General features: G+C 39.2%; 1 long non-coding RNA gene across 1 annotated transcript; it reads left to right on the top strand.

Moving 5' to 3' along the window:
- The first annotated feature begins 369 nt into the window (after window positions 1–369).
- On the top strand, window positions 370–9,841 carry LOC117084101. Its single transcript, XR_004437315.1, has 3 exons — window positions 370–669; window positions 911–977; window positions 9,636–9,841. It is a non-coding gene; the product is annotated as an uncharacterized LOC117084101 (long non-coding RNA).
- Window positions 9,842–18,167: the final 8,326 nt, after the last annotated feature.

The raw sequence follows: 18,167 nt of genomic DNA, 5'->3' as shown, positions 1-18,167 counted from the left end.
CCCCAAAACCAATGAAAGAACTCCATTCTTAATATTACGCTCCTCTAGAACCACTTCTGGTACCAAAATTTCTATTAGTCAGAGTTCCCTAGAGAGACTGAACTACTAGTGAGGGACTAAGTGGATAAGTTGGCTGGACTTCCTGGATCAATAGGGACTTCCCTAAGGGGACTTTCCCCTAAGCCAAAATGAGTCACAGCTGCAAGCTAAGGGATTGAAACTTCAACCAATCATATACGGAGTTTAAGCTCTAGCTGCAGTCTGATGTTTTTAACCAATCAGGCTCGTCAAGCCACAAGTGGATAGAAAATAAGTTAATTCTATAGGACAGAAAAAGGAAAAGGGGAGGGGTCATAAAAGGATATAAGACACCCAAGCTAGAAAGAGCAACCCTTCTGGGTCCCCTTCCACTGGGTGGAAGCTTTACTTTCGCTTTCACTTTACTTTCGCTTTTGCTTGGCTTTTGCTTTCACTTTAATAAATTTTGCCACTGCACACTCTTTGGGTCCATGCATTTCTCCACTCGAGCTGTATCACCGGCTGCTGTGGTCCACGGCTCCATTCCTTGAAGCCCATGAGGCCATGAACCCTTCCATCGAGAAAAACCTTCTATCAGGAGAAGACTTCTTGTCTAATTTCTGGGGGCCCATCTGGGATTTCTCCAAAGCTGTGAGTAATATTGGACCCCTTTCACTTGCTATTCTGTTCTATCTTCTCGCTAGAAGTTGGAGGAAAATACCAGGTACCTGTCAGTCATTTAAAAGTGGCAAGCCTGGCCACCGGACTTGTGACACGGGTGTGAGGCTTCCTGGGAAGGGGCTGTCTAACAACCCCCAGCCCTCTGGGCTAAGAGTGTTGGTTTGCCTTGAGCCAGGTCCAACTTTTTCTGCCTTTCCTGGGAAAAACCAAGGGCTGGCAACAGGTGGAAAACTGTCTTCCCGAAATCTCGACACTGACCCAGTGGAGATCATGGCACAGTAAGAAGCCTCTACTCCGCAGCCAACCATTTGTGCGTTCCCTGCCTTTTCTGACCCATGTCTCCTGGCTCCTAACATCCTCAGAGAAGACTTTCTTAAGGCCGTATCCTCTAGGATCTTTCCTACTCCTGAATCTAAGAATCTTTTGGCTAGGAGCCTAAGTCGAGTGGGGCGGCAATCCAAAGATCCTTGCCTATGGTGCCCCCAGGCTTATTCTTATGCAAATGGGTATCAATATACTTATACAGGACCTGTCCCTCATAACCTGTACCCTGGGCACTATCTGGGACATCAAAAGGCATGTCAAAGGCTGATAGAAGGCATAGGACATTTTCCTTTTGTTGCCCTAAACTTATTCCAGATTGTAGAGGCTACTTTACCACCTTTCCCGTCTGGGATCAGTGATTAGAACTGTAGGACTTCTCCACTCAAAGCAGTCAGACATATGGGCCAAAAAAAATATAACAGATAATAGGTCCCCTGATCCAAGTCCAAAGGTCAATGAATATTCTTATGAGGACAAATGGGGACAGAAAATTTGGGTACAGAAAGCACTATTCCAAACTTGGTCCTCCAATTTGCCGCTACCTATGCTAAAACTGTTATGCTCCAGTGCCATTTTCAAGGAATTTATCTTGTTGGGACAGCTCCAAGCCCAGAAATATGCTAACTGGTGCCTGATCTCTGAACTCAAAATACACCCCGAATCTAAGACCCACTCGCAGATGCAAAGGCAATTGTAGAGAAGCTGGTAAGGAGCCACTAAAATCCAGCAGCCCCAGCCTCCTTTTTGGCGGGGGGGCTAAAATGGACGGGAAATGAGTGTGGGCAAAACTGCTATGTTGGTAAGTGCAATTAAATCTGATAAGCAGAGTTCCTTGGGTGATTGGGCGCCCTGGAAAGAAAAGGACACTAGAGCCCTAGGTGATGCACTAGGGCTAGTGCTCACTAGGGGATGCCTAGGGGTGCAGGACTCCTATGTTCTTTCAGATGGGAGACATTTCCTCAAAAGCAAAGCCATCCCTAAGGTGTATTCTGGATGACTGGGACCAATTTGACCCTCAAACACTGAAGAAGAAGCAACTTATATTTTTCTGCAGCACTGCCTGGCCACAATATCCTCTTCCTGGAGGAGAGACGTGGCCACTCAAGGGAAATATAAACTATAACACCATTCTACAGCTAGATTTCTTTTGTAAAGGAGAGGCCAAATGGAGGGAAGTGCCATATGTACCGGTTTTTTTCTCACTAAGGGATAACCCACAGTTATGTAAAAAATGTAATTTACATCCTACCGGGGGTCCTCAAAGCCTACCCCCATACCCAGGTCTCCCCACGGCTCCCCCTCCCACTAGTAAGGACTCTCCTTTGGCCCTAACAGCCCAAAAGGAACCAGACAAAAAGATAGTCAAGGAACCAAAAGGCGCCAATGGCCCGCGATTGTTCCCCCTCCAAGCCATGGGAGGAGGAGGAGGGGACTTTGGCCCAGTGTGAGTACATGTCCCCTTTTCCCTCTCAGACTTAAAACAGATCCAACTGGACCTAGGAAAATTCTCAGATAATCCTGATGGATACATGGACATCCTACAGTGATTAGGACAATCTTTTAATTTAGCTTGGAGAGGTATAATGTTGTTGTTAGGTCGAACATTAACTCCCAGTGAAAAAGAGGCTGCCTTAGCTGCGCCCTGGGAGTTTGGGGATCTCTGGTACCTAAGCCAGGTAGATGATAAAATGATATCAGAAGCAAGGGAACAATTCCCCACAGGCCAACAGGCGGTTCCCAGTGTGGATCCCCTCTGGGGCCTCAATTCATAGCATGGAGACTTGAGTCGCAGGCATTTACTGAGTTGTATACTACAGAGATTAAGAAAAACCAGAAAAAAAGCCAATGAATTACTCAATGATGTCCACTATAATGCAGGGAAAGGAAGGAAACCCTAAAGCATTTTTAGAGAGGCTAAGGGAGGCATTAAAAAAGCATACTTCCTTGTCACCTGACACTATTGAAGGCCAACTAATTAATCACTGGGTCAGCTGCAGACACTAGAAAAAAACTTCAAAAGACTGCCCTGGGCCCCTAGCAAAATTTGGAAACTCTATTGAATTTGGCAACTTCCGTGTTTTATAAAACGGATCAGGAAGAGCAGGATGAAGGAGACAGATGAGACAAGAAAAAGGCCGCTGCCTTAGTCATGGCCCTCAGGCAGATGAACATCGGTGGCTCTGAAAGGAAGAAGGGCTGGGCAGGAAACCTGCCTAACAGGGCTTGCTATCAGTGCAACTTACAGGGGCACTTCAAAAAGGACTGTCCCAAAAAAGTAAGCTGCCCCCTCGTCCATGTCCCTTGCGCCAGGAGGATCACTGGAAGGCATACTGCCCCCTAGGGCGAAAGTCTTCTAGGCCAGAGGCCACTAACCAGATGATCCAACCACAGGACTGAGGGTGCCCCCGGTAGGCAGCAGCCCATGCCATCACCCTCACACAGCCCCAGTAAGTGTCACCACTGAGGGCCAGGAAACTGACTTCCTCCTGGACACTGGTGCTGCCTTCTCAGTTTTACTCTTCTGTCCCGGACAACTATTCTCCAGGTCTGTCACCATAAAAGGGGTCCTAGGATAGCCAGTCACTAGGTATTTCTCCCACCCTCTAAGTTGTGACTGGAGAACCTTATTTTTCTCACATGCTTTTCTTATTATGCCTGAGAGCCCTACTCCTTTACTAGGGAGGGACATATTAGATAAAGCAGGGGCCATTCAAATCCCTACCACACCTAGTCCCTACAAATGATTAGCACTCTCAAGACTACATCAAACTCTTTGCACTCACTCCCACTTGCTAAATTTATTTAATATCATGCTTACCAAAATTCACAAGGCCTTCAGCCCAAATCCAACTGACTGCTGAGTGTGTCTCCCCTTATGCTTTAACTGTATGTCCCATTTCCTGTTCCCAAGCATTGGAACACCACCGAACTGACAACAAACACCACAGGCTTGGTGGGCCATTTAGTCGCAAATCTAGAAATAACACATACATCAAATCTCACCTGTGTAAAGTTTAGCACAACCATTGATGCAACCACCTTCCAGTGCAAAACATAGATTACCCTACCTCCACTACTCTCTTGCTTACCAATAGGAGTCTTCTTTGTTTGTGGTTCCTCATCTTACTGCTGCTTAAATGGTTCCTCCAAAAGTCTATCCTTTTTCTCCTTTTTGGCGCCCTGCATAACTATCTATACTGATTAGGAGTTACAGGATTTTCTTCTACCCAAACCCCATTACAAATGGGCACTAGTCCTGCCATTTATTATCGGGGCTGGGATACTAGGAGGACTAGGAACTGGCATTGGAGGCTTTACCACCTCCACCCAGTTCTATTACAAATTATCACAAGAGATAAATGATGACATTGAATGAGTCACTGACTCAATACGAGCAATTCTCAATCTGGCAAACTCCATTCTTGGTAAAAGCCATATATAAGTGTATCATTTTTTATCTTTTAAATATGTACCTTATCTATGTTTAGATATATTTTGGTACACAAATATTTACCATCATGTTACAGTTGCGTTTGGTATTTAGCACAGTAACATGCTGTACAGATTTGTAGCTAGGGAGCTGTAGGCTATACCATACAGCCTAAGTGTGTAGTACGTTATACCATCTAGGTTTGTGTAAGTACACTTTATGACATTTGCACAACAGCAAACCCACCTAAGGAAACAGTTCTCAGAACATATACCAAACATTAAGCAACACATGGCTGTATAATCAAAATCACAGGTTATTGTCTCTGTTAATTTAAAATTATAATACTTAACTTTGTCCTTGACTGTATAAATGTCTCAACACTTTAGTTCCTTTAGAGTTTGCATTTACCGAGAGTAGGCAAAAGAAATATATTCAAGTATAACAAATTTGGACTCTTTTGTGATAGAAATCTTTATATAGAGCTTAACCCATCAAAATAAAATCTTTAAAACATATGAACCTCATATATGAAGTGGACAGTTTCAACTGTGACAATCTATATGCTACTGAGGAACGTGTTTCCACTGTATTCTTTTTTTTTTTTTTTTTTTGAGGCGGAGTCTCGCTCTGTCTCCCGGACTGGAGTGCAGTGGCCGGATCTCAGCTCACTGCAAGCTCCACCTCCCGGGTTCATGCCATTCTCCTGCCTCAGCCTCCGAGTAGCTGGGACTACAGGCGCCCGCCACCTCGCCCGGCTAGTTTTTTGTATTTTTTAGTAGAGACGGGGTTTCACCGTGTTAGCCAGGATGGTCTCGATCTCCTGACCTCGTGATCCGCCCACCTCGGCCTCCCAAAGTGCTGGGATTACAGGCTTGAGCCACCGCGCCCGGCCTCCACTGTATTCTTTAAGGAACATATAAAGTGCAGGAGTCCTATGTGCCAGCATCACTTAATGATAGCTTTTTGGAGATTGTCTGCATTATCAGAGCAGACTCGGCAACCTGAAGTTTATGACAATTTCAGAGCTTTGGCCTGAGTTGAAACAATTCTGACCTGGGAATAGGGAGCTGGATCTTATTGCTTACCAAGAAATATACCACAGTTACTGTTCTTTTGCCAATTCAGAGTTGGACAGCGTAAGATCCAGGTATCATTTTTAGGTATATCTTATATTGATCTCTATTATACCCAAATTAAACAAGTGTAAAGATTTTCAAAGATTTTCCCCTAAATCACATGGCTCCTACAACCCTTTTGTAGAAGAAATGAGATATCTGAGGGCATCCAGTTTAGACCCATTGAGAGGAATTCCAGGATGATTGCCCTGGAGTCTTTGGGAAGGGAACCTGGATGACAGCGGAGCTCTATCCTAAGAAAACCATTTTCATAATGCGTCGGAGATAGCTGTGTGGCTTCTGTTGACTTTCTGATGGCTTTTATTTGTCTGCTCAAAACAAAATTTTGCTGCAGTAAAAATGAATCCATTAGAGGTTCCCATTTTTGACATTTTAAGGTCAGGTGTTCCAACAATAATCCAAGAATCACCACATCAGGAAAACCGAACTTGTTTCTTCAAGCCTCAGTAAAACACATACCAATTATCTACAGGTATTCTGATAGAATGGTAGGACTTGAAATCCCTGAATTTAGTAGGCTACTCTCTGCTTTGGAAAAATCTTTCTGTTATCAAGTTGATAATTTTTTCAGCTCATCCAAAGTGTCCTGTAAATTCACCATTTAGTCAAGGCCTACCTGATCATCATTTTAAATTGAACTTCCTCACTCTTTCAAAATTCTTGATTCTCATTAGCCTGCTTTAGTTTCTCCATTGTTCCTTATCATCTACCATAAGCATAATATCCTAATGTAACATGTTTGCTGTCTGTCTCTACAATGAAAGTGAAAGTGTAGGGGATATTAGTCAGCATTTTTGTTTCTGTGTTTGACTTTTATACTGAAAACTTAGACTAGCATTTGGCACATAATAAACAGTACATAATTTTTGTTAAATAAATCAATGATAATACTCTTCTAATGAATTGAATTGCAAAAAGAAATGCTTATTGAAATTACAAATGCTGAAATAAGAATTTACATACAATTATTCTAGATATTTCCTTCATCTACATTGTGTGTGTGTGTGTGTGTATATATATATATATATATATATTTTTTTTTTTTTTTTTTTTTGAGATGGAGTCTTGCTCTGTCGCCCAGGCTGGAATGCAGTGGGGCAATCTCCACTCACTGCAAGCTCCGCCTCCCGGGTTCATGCCATTCTCCTGCCTCAGCCTCCCGTGCAGCTGGGACTACAGATGCACGCCACTGCGCCTGGCTAATTTTTGTATTTTTAGTAGAGACGGGGTTTCACCGTTTTAGCCAGGATGGTCTCAATCTCCTGACCTCGTGATCCGCCCGTCTCGGCCTCCCAAAGTGCTGGGATTACAGGCGTGAGCCACCGCGCCCAGGCCTGCGTTATATTTTAACAGTTCTTTGGCCGGGATGTCATCAATATACTATAGTAAATATTTACAAGGCAATTTGATATGTCTCATTTATCTTTAAGCTCTTTGAGATGTGGGCATTCTTACCAATATTTCCTGATCCTGGCATAGTATGTACATAGTGTTGAGTACACAGTAGGGCTTAATGAATATTTTTCTGACCTTATTGCATTGACTAACTTGCATGTATTTTCCTTTCCATGAATATCAATACCTGCATCTACATAGTCAGGAGACTTTAGTCAGTTAATTCCTAGAGCACCAATCTTCCTGATATTCTTTTATATGTATATCCAGTGGCTTCTCCATGATACCTAAAAATCCTCTATTATTGCCTCAGTGAGACTCACCTTGAATCATCTAGTATGTATATTTATTTTTGCAAGAGTAAATAAGACAGTGTTTTAGTGGTTTCAACTGGGGTTATTGATAACTTATAACTGTATATGAATATGTATTCATGTTTATTTACTGGACAGTTATTTGATTATAATTAAGAATTTATATATATTATATATGGAATATATATATTCTATATATATGTGTGTGTGTGTATATATATTCTTTAAAGTTGCATGGGCCAGGTGCTGCGGCTCATATCTATAATCTGAAGGCTTTGGAGGGACAAAGCAGGAGGATTTATTAAGGCTAGAAGTTTGAGACCAGCCTGGGCAACATACTGAGATTCCATCTCTACAAAAAAAATTTAAAAATTAAAAATTAGCCAAGCATGGTGGCATGAGCCTGTAGGTCTAGCTACTCAGGAGGCTGAGGCAGGAAAATTGCTTGCGTCCAGGAATTTGAGGCTATAGTGAGCTCTGATTGTGCCACTGCACTCCAGCCTGAGCAACAGATTGAGACCCTGACTCTAAAAAATAAAAACAAATAAAAAGAAAAAGGAAAGTTACACAATGCCTATTCTACGGGATAGAAAACTTTTTTCTACTTCATGATGCTAAAAGTAAAATTTATATTTTGCCTCTTCTTACTGAGAATAAGGATTTTAGAGCTTCCCACTAATGTTGATGTTTTATAGCATCTGCCTACACACTTCGCAGTTGTGTGTAAAACACAAATGGGATCAATTCATTTCTATACCCTTTCTTAAGTACTAGCCTGGGGAAAGCACTCGACTGGCTTGTCTGGTGTTTGTTCGGTGACAAACAGCCGAATCACTTCACCCCATCTTAAAGGAGCCATATTCATTCTCATAATTTGCCTCATTTGGTCCTGTCAAGTCATCTACGCTACTTCTTAGGACTTCTTACCCCTAATAAATACCAATTTTCTGTTATTTAACCCCCTACTTCTCATAATACAAAAATCATGCTACACCTTCGGTTTGACTTTAATTACAGCCACATAATTTTAATGCTTAATATTTCTCAATATAAATCAAAATAGATATTACCCAATATTTTATTCAAAAATTTACTTTTATATTTTATATTAATATTAATTTAACCAGAAAATGACAGACATTCATGTATTATTATCTCAAATTTAAACGATAAGCTGTCGAATGCTAAAGCTAAAAAGGAGTTCTGAGAGATTCATGGTTTGATTACATCAGTCAAATCTTACCGTCTGATAGAGGAGACAAATCAAAAATTGTAACCTACTGTGATGTGCACTAAAAAAGTCTAAAGCATGAAATATTCAAAAAATACAAAGGACAGACACATTTTCTGGATAGATGAAAACACAGAATGTCTCCTGAAGTGTTGGGGAAGAGGAGAGCAAGTGAGGAGACACACTTTAACTGAACCCTGAAAGGTCAACAGAGATTAGCTTGGTGAGAGAGAACACTTTTACTCACAGGTAGAGTCTATTCAAAGTTCAGAGGTTAGAAAGAGCCCACCAAAGTTGCTTAGAGAACTGCAAAGAGTTCAGTACGATTGCAGAAAAGTATATGGCTAGAGATGAATGGGAGGTGCCTGCAGGAAATGTAGTCAGAGATTTCGAGAAAAGTCTAATTATCAGTTACCCATATTGTCATGCCAAAGAGTTTGGATTTATTATGAACATCTTGGAAATACATGAAACAAGTAAAACAGAGTGCCAATTTCAGTAAGCACATGAGCATAAAGATCCGAAGTGCCAGAAGGAAATCTGGGGATATGATAGATTTTCAGGAGTCATTAGCATACGGATGGCAAGTGAGTTCATGGTATGTAGAAAAATAAGGAAAAGGACAGAGAGAACATTGTCAGCCCTTAAGAAATTTTAGACCAAAGAGTCAAAGGAATTAAGAATAGCATGAATGGCCAGGTGTGGTGGCTCACGACTGTAATTCCAGCACTTTGAGAGGCCGAGGCGGGCGGATCACAAGCTCAAGAGATTGAGACCATCCTGGCCAACATGGTGAAACCCAGTCTCTACTAAAAATACAAAAAGTAGCTGGGTGTGGTGGCATGAGCCTGTAGTCCCAGCTACTCAGGAGGCTGAGGCAGGAGAATCGCTTGAACCCGGGAGGCAGAGGTTGCAGTGAGCTAAGACTGTGCCACTGCACACTCCAGCCTGATGACAAAGCAAGACTGCGTCTCAAAAAAAAAGAAATAGCATGAATGAGGGTTATCAGAGAATGCAAGACACATTTCTCAACAGTGCTGTGGCAGACACTTCTAACTACATCCTTTTTCTTTCTTTTCAACCAAATCTGCTATTTTGTTTAGGTATCAACATGGCAGCAAATTCGGAAAGTTTCCTCTCCTGACTCCAGGAAATGATCTGGATTCACTGGATATCAGCCAGTATTTGTCATGCTGATCGAAGCTGGGAGAAGTTGTCTGGAGTAAGCAACCAAAGCTAAGATGAGCTCTGCTGAGACCTACTTGCTACAAAACATTTGCCCTTATAAAAAATGGAGGGCTGCACAAAAGAAGAGTCTTTTTTTGTGTGTGTCACTGCTTCTGCCTTTCTGTTTTAGAGGCTCTTGTTTTAGGATGCCAGCACTGGTAGTCTTTGCAATCAAAGGATGCACAAAGAAATGTTCTTAGTGTCTAGACCTTGTTGACAACTGAAGTTAGCTCTACAGACTTCCTCGATTTATTTCTGCGTATCACAAGTAAATGCCTTTGCTGTGCAAGCTGTCAGTGTGCATATGTGTTCATTTCTGTATGTGTGTGTTTGTGTGTGTGTGAGAAGCAGAAAGACAGAGACAAAGAGCTAGTTTCTAGCTTGCATCCTAATAAACTATCTGATGTAGATGAAGTTGTTCAATGTGCTAATCTTATAAAGAAATAAAGCGGCCAGGCATGATGGCTCATGCCTCTAATCCCACCACGCTGAGAGGCTGAAGCAGGTGGGTCACCTGAGGTAAGGAATTTGAGACCAGCCTGGCCAACATGGTGAAACCTCGTCTCTACCAAAAATACAAAATTTAGCCAGGCATGGTGGCTTACTCCTGTAATCCCAGTTACTTAAGAGGCTGAGGCAGGAGAATCGCTTGAACCTGGGAAGCGGAGGTTGCAGTTAGCGGGGACTGCATCACTGCACTGCAGCCTGGGCAACAGAGTGTGAGACTCTGTCTCATAAAAAGAAAAAAATAAATAAAGTTACAGCTGAAATAAAACACAAAATCCAGCTGTATAATGAGTGTTGGAGAAACACAATTAAAAACAAAATAATCTCTCCAATGATAGCAGAGAAAGACAACTGCTTTATTACTGAATAGGCATTAAACCTGAATATGATACATATCACAAGGAATCTGCTAAGAGATTATGAAGACGGAAAGAAATCTATCCTTTTATCAGTCAAGCAGATACAACCTATGATGGGTATGATTTCAAGGTAAAAGATAGCTCATCCACAAGTAAGAGAATTTAAAGTACATCCTAAATATGCTTGGTAATTAGGGTGATCCTCTGTATGAACTAGTTGGTTTTATTCAGAGAAGAAGCAAACTTCTCACATCTTTATGAGAAGATACACTTTTGCAACATAAAGCAACACTCCAGTGGGAACTGTGAGAGCTGGATGATCTCTCCCTTGTTTACATTTCAAAGTTGTGGCTTCCAGGTCTCTGGGATAGATTCCAGGGTCAAAAAGATGACAAAGGCCAATCCAGCTGTCAACAGAATTTATATACATTTCAAAAAGAGGAGAAAGTTCTCACAAGTGCAAGTTTTCTAAAGTAAATGCTCTAAGAAAAAGAAAGGAAGGGAAATGTCTTCCTTTCTTTTCCTTTCCCTCCCTCCCTCCTTCCTTCCTTTTTCTTTCTTTCTTTTGTTCTTTATTTCCTTCCTTCCTTCCTTCCTTCCTTTTTCTTTCTTTCTTTCTTTTGTTCTTTTTTTCCTTCCTTCCTTCCTTCCTTCCTTCCTTCTTCCTTCCTTCCTTCCTCTCTCTCTCTTTGTCTCTCTCTCTCTCTTTCTTTTTCTTTTTTTGACTGAGTCTTGCTCTGTCACCCAGGGTGGAGTGCAGTGGCATGATCTCAGCTCACTGCAACCTCTGCTTCCTGGTTCAAGCAATTCTTGTGCCTCAGCTTGCCGAGTAGCTGGCATTACAGGCAGGCACCACCATGCCTGGCTAATTTTAATTTTTGTATTTTTAGTACAGGTGGTGTTTCACCATGTTGGCCAGGCTGGTTTCAAACTCCTGTACCCAAGTGATCTGCCCACCTCAGCCTCCCAAAGTGCTGAAATTACAGCCACGAACCTTTGTGCCAGGCCTTGCCTTCCCTTATCTTCAAAAGGGAGAATTAAGTATCTTCTTTTTTTATTTGTATTGGTTGTTCTATGAAGCAGCTTCAAGAAGACCAAAAATGAGGTCTGGATCTTAAACTTATGCTGAGTGTCAGGTCCTGATTCTGCAAGTATTTTTAAAACTTCTGTTCAAAGTCTAAGATATTTACAAATGACTTTTGCTGTAAGAATTAGTCATTCAAACCAAGGTGTTTCCATAGCATTTGCTTCATAAATGATTATACTCAGCAAATTGTATTGCAAATAGAATGGTCAACCTATTTTTCTGGGGATTGTAGCTTATCTATCTTGTCTATCTTTGCAGCCCTAATGCCTTTCACAGTTCCTGATACAAGGAAAGTGATGAATAAACACTTATTCAACACAAATTTTTGGTGATTATTAAAACAACAATTAACATGCCTTTCTTAGGAGAAAAAAAACAAACAGAAAAGAATTCTACTGAAAGCACTACTATTTATGTAAAATTTTAGAAAGCTTAGATTAAACCTATCTAATATCCGTAAAAAGGGTAGTTTCATTACAAGTTAATGAGGACTGTTGACATAAAATATTCAAATTTATGTCTTAAAAACCTACCATGACTCTTTAGAAAGGAACAAGTAGCTTATTAAAACACTTCAACATACTTCTATCTGGAATATAGTGCAAACATTTTTTGGAAATTGTGTCTTTATTTAATGTCTAATGCTAATCATTTCACCTGATGCATTTATTATTCAATAAGATCAGAGACACCTTAATTATTGCCCCTCACAGGAATGCACTTAAATAATTACACCAGCCTTGTCATGGCTGCTGCTTTGAAGAACAAAGGTGGTAGAAATATCTTACATTCTGGAATATTTACATACTCTTATTTGTCCTACATATTTATGAGCCTGAATACCTAAAGGATGATTATACTAGGAGACTGAAGGGTATTTCAAATTACAACCACTATATATCTTTTTTTCCTGTGAGGATAATGTTTTTATTATCTTCACTATGTCCTTATTACCTGAACTGAAACTGACTTTTAAGTTTGGTTCTAAATTAGTTGCCACAAGCTGAGATATTTTATTTCAAATAATATTGTTATATAGCTTTGAGATCTTTGAAAACGAAAGATTTATTTTCAGGCTTAGGACTATTCCAAAGATTGCTGAATGTAAATTAGTGTTATAATCCAACTTACTGGCTAAAATTGTTCAGTAAAAGTCATGGTCTTACTAGTAAATTCCAGTTAACTCTAAATGTAACTGAAGACAATTCATTTAATAACTTTCTTCTCCAGCTATTATACTCAATTTTACTTTGTTCAAGGTGGGTCTTTATGCATGGTCTGCTTTGGAGAAAAAGTGATGTTTATATCTCCCATCTTTGTGACCAGTTAACCTCTTGTTCAGTTTGTTTTTAATATGACGACTCACACAGACTAGTAAGGCAACTTTCCGTAAGGAATGGCATTGCCTTTTTCGGAGTAATGTGGACTGGCAGATGTTGTGTATAAGTGTTTGCTGAATCATCTGATTGAGGCATTTCTTCTAATCATAGGTGAGGGGAGCTAGTGGCAAACTGTAAGATGTGCCACTGAGACCCCCCTTCAAGGTCAGCTCTTCAGAGCCTGCTTCAGCTGCCTGAAGTGTGTTTACCGTAAGTCTCCCCATCTTCTTCAGACCAGCCGGTATACAGCAACTGAGCAGGGTAGGAGTATAAGGGGCAGTTCATTTGAGCCTGACATGGGGCACTGAGATAGGCAACAACAGCTTCAGAGCCATTCTGAGTAGCATGATGAAACCTCATACCATCCCATTCTGTCCTCCCTGAGACATGAATCATCCCTTTGCCCAGCACATATAACCATGTTGTCCACCCTACTGGCCTATAGTAACTTAGTAGCCAGCTTGGTAATCAGAATGACTATGGTGGTATCATTGTGCTTGTGCTTTGGTAAACCTTATTTTACTTAACAATAATCCCAAAGCTCAAGATTAATAATATTGGCATACTGTCATAATTGTTTTATTGTATTAATAGTTATTGTTGTTATCTCTACTGTTCCTAATTTATAAATTAAGCTTTATGATAGATATGTATATATAGGAAGAAATATAGTGTATATAGGATATGGTACTACCTGCAATTCCATGTACCCAGTGGGGGGTCTTGGAATAGATCCACCGAGGATAAGAGGGAACTACTGTATTAATTAATGGGGCCACTCCTCTTTGCACCTTATATTCCAAATGCATATATTCTTTCTACTAGAGCCACAGAGCCATCAAAGTTCTTCTGTTATCTACATGCTGCATCTGAGATGATGAAACACAATTCTCAGAAAGTATTGACTCCAAACTGGCATTTTATCTGTTCAGGTCTTTTCAACACACTCTTTCATGCTGACAGCTTCTGGGTGGGTCAGTATGTCATCTCATGGTCATGGGCCCACTTGCTCTTCTCCTTTGCTATAAACTAGGTCTTGTTCTAATGGAATAATAATGTGTTTTGATGCCAGTGGAACCAAAACTCTGCAAGTCCACAAATGGCAATGTTTGCTGTTGCCCTAAAGGTAAGAATGGTACCCCAATACTAAGAATGTGTATATGGGAAGTAAACATTGAGCACTCATGGATATAAACATAGGAATAATAGACACTGCAGACTACTAGGGAAAGGGTGGAAGGAGAGGGACATGGGTGAAAAAACTACCTATTGGGTGCTGTGCTCACTACATGGGTCTAATATACTATGTAACAATTCTACATACGTACCCCCATATCTAAAATAAAAGCTGAGTTTTTAGAAGAAAAATTGCTGTAAATAATGAAGAGAAAATGGCAGGGCTAATATTTTGGGAATCTTAGAAAAGAATTATATTCAAATTATATAAGAAGAAAGATAGGAGTTATTATCTTAGTCTGTTTTGTGCTTCTACAAAAAATACCTGAAATTGGGTAATTGATAAAGAACAGAATGTTTTTTATTTTATTTTATTTTATTTCTCACAGTTCTGGGGGCTAAGTTTAAGTTCAAGGCACCAGCAAATTTGATGTCTAGTAAGGACCCCATCTCTGCTTCTAGGATGTAACCTTCAGAGGGAAGAAGCACTGTTTTCCACGTGGCAGAACAGAGGAGCTGAAACTCATTTCTTAATGCCCTTTTTAAAAGTAATTGATCTACCCATGTGGGCAGACCCCTCCTGGCCTAATCACCTCCTAAAGGCCCCACTTGCCAATATCATTACACTGATGATTAAATTTCAACGTTAGGTTTTGAGATCAATATTCAAACCATGGCAGTTGTCTGTTTGAATTTTGCCTTCAAAAACTCCGTTCACTTATATTATCATGTGGAACACCATACTTCTTTGAGTTTGCTTCTTTCTTTCTCTCTCTCTCCCTCGCTGGATATGCCTTCTCAGTTTCTCTTCATTCAATTTATTCTGTCTGTTCTTTACATGTGTCTAGTATTGAGAGATCCATGACAGCTCAAGTGGCTTCTTATTTTTAATGCTTTGGTATCTCATTTTCATGCCTTTAATTATTATTGATGGAGACTGATAATTTCCAGATCTCACTAATCACAGCTGGATTTACATATACACTGCTTATGAGACATCATTCAAATCATGCTGCTCAAAAGATGAGCCAAGATCTTTTTATTCTTAATTGGTGTGTGTGTGCGTGTGTGTGTGTATGAGTGTGTGTGTGCATCTTTCTATACACAGCACTACTATAGTCCACCCACACCCCAAGTCAGAGACTTGTCACAGGCCACAGCCAATCATGTCACAGCAACTCTTAGTGAAATTGTATGCTTTTGAGGCTGCTAGCCCAGAATCTGAAGCCAGAATCATGCTTTTTTTAAGTAACTGCAATATCTTGGGCAATTTGTGCAATTATTATATGCCTTAATTCCCACATCTGCCAAATTGAAATTAAAGTAGAACTCAACGCAAAGGTTTTTGTGTGGGTGAAATACATTGAGATATACACAGCACCTTACTATATAAACACTGTATGTGTCAACTACTGTTGTGTTAAGAGTATTATGATTGATAACATCTACTAAATCTCCCTCTCTTGCCTTATTGCTATTTCTCTAATTCAGAATTCTATTATTTTGCAAATATCACTGAAAAAGCTAACTTCTCTCTTCAGTGTTGCTGTTTCATAATCCTTTCTGTATATTACAATGATTTTACTAAAATAGAAATAGGATTAAGTTGCTTCTTTAAATGAAATTCTTTAATAAGATTATAAAATATTTTATTTTATGACCATTCTTGTTCCTCCTGACTAACCACCTTATTAGGAATTTTCTGGTTATTTTATCTTTCTACATAAAATTTGGATTTGACTTGACAGTGATTGCAGAAAACATATTTCTATTTTGCCATTATTTTATTATATTTATAGATTAATATTGACAGAATTGTCATCATTATGTTGTTTTTATTCCAAGACATTACATGCTTATATATTTGATAACAACTTACTTTAAATCCTCCAATAGTATACAATTTTTCCCTTTAAAAATCATGCACATTGATTGTGAGGTCTGTTTCAAGTTTTTTGCTTTGCAAAATAGGGTGTTTTCTAATTATATAATGTATACATTATGAACAATTTATTTTTATTTTGTATTCACTTACCTTAATCATTTACTATCAAGTTTAGAGTCACCTTTTTCAGTCTTGGCTCCTGTATACTGAAAGTGTTGAATAGTATCATCTGTAAATGATGACAATTTTGCCTCTTTATTTCTTATGCCTTGTCAAATCTTAATAGCTAGATACAAGGATATTTGCTGCTAGTTATAGCAGATGAACTTGAATATGGCCATCCATCTTGCTAGACTAGTTAGTAAGGCTGGATAAAATATGAAAGATAATATGTTAAAGGGCACCTGAGAGCTCTACCAAGCAGCAGAGACTTGAGGATGCAAGACTCCAGAAAGAAGGGAAGCACATGACCATAAATTAGGTGTCTGTTCGGATTTTTGCTATGACACACTTGCCAATTGAAAGAGGCAGAAGGAGGCATCTAAAAATCTTGAAAGTCAAACCATCTATTCAACAGAATTTTGGACCTGGTGTGCTGATAAATGAATTCATGTCAGATTAAAGAAAAGCATAGGGAGATGTGAATGATATGAGCCGCCGAACAAAGTGTGTCCTCAACATAATCTCCTATTAGGGCAACATTCACATAAAAGAAATATATTGAGATTATGTAGAATTTTGATGCTGACTGGCCATCAATTCCAGAGGACACAATAAAGAGATTTTCTGAGTCAGAGGAATTGAAAGATAAGGCGATCTGGATAGCCGTATCAGGACAGACATGGCTGAGAACAAATAATTGTCTGTAATAGAACATGGAAATTCTTCCTTAGAATGTAGTAAAGGGACTCCTTTGTTCCTATGTGCTTCTACCACAACTCTGCATAGATTCTTTTGACTTGACATAAATGCCAGATTTGTTTTTATTTTAATGAAGTCCAATGACAGGAGATCCACCAATAAACTGGAGGTAGCAGGTAGCTATTGAAAGGAAGCTTATGAAATTATTAGAAAATGCCTTATTGAAACTCTCTATTAACCCATCTCCTAGCATTCAATATCTGTCCTCATCAAACTCTATTAGTAAATTTAATAATCACCTTTTGCACAATCAAATTTTTATTATGTTGGTTGTTAAGTGGGACATACACCATGGTTCCAAATATTCTATATTTTAAAATGAATTTTCTTCATTTATACTTCATACCATTCTACCAATTTTTCTAACTGGTTGAATTAATTGATTTCTGATTAATTTCTCATATTACATAAGCCTTCAGAGAAAATACGTCCTTCACACTCAAATTGTTTGTTTCCAGTGCCATATAGTTAAACCTTTCTTTTATTCGGCATGTATTTCAACCTTCCTTGTCTCTCCACAAATCACTGTCCTTTCTTCCCTTCACAATTGGTAAGTATTTTATTTTGCAAAGAGGATGGGCTAATTAATTGCTAAATGTAATAGTTTTATATAGGAAAATACACTGAAATTAGGAATATGTATTCAAAATGACATATAACAAAACCCATTTTTTCCTTATCAATGTTATAACCAAACAATGTTGAACAAAATGATATTACTCAAAGACTTTCCATATGTCATGTTGCTTAAAGTCACATATTCCAAGAACTTACCAAGAACGTTAAGCAAGGACTTACTGTACTTAATATACAAATAGCTTTTTTAAAAAAAAACCAAAATGTCTCCTTCCTTTGCTGAACGCTGATTGCATACATTAAATCTCCAGTTGCTCAATGAATGCATATTCTTTTAAAAAAACAAGCTGTCATAAACTGTTATAAGAGTAGAGCAAATTAGCATATACTTTTACCTCCTTTGTGATAGACAAGTGAAGCAAGTTTTGAAACCAAGTTAATAATTCTGAATTTAAATCCACAATTTATTTAAAAATGCAGAAATTTTATGTAGTATTTTTCAAAGGTCTTTAGTGTAA

This window comes from Trachypithecus francoisi, unplaced genomic scaffold (genome assembly GCF_009764315.1).
Source record: "Trachypithecus francoisi isolate TF-2019V2 unplaced genomic scaffold, Tfra_2.0 Contig00424, whole genome shotgun sequence".
In the NCBI taxonomy this organism is placed as follows: domain Eukaryota; kingdom Metazoa; phylum Chordata; class Mammalia; order Primates; family Cercopithecidae; genus Trachypithecus; species Trachypithecus francoisi.
This window is presented reverse-complemented; position numbering and strand designations above follow the sequence as displayed.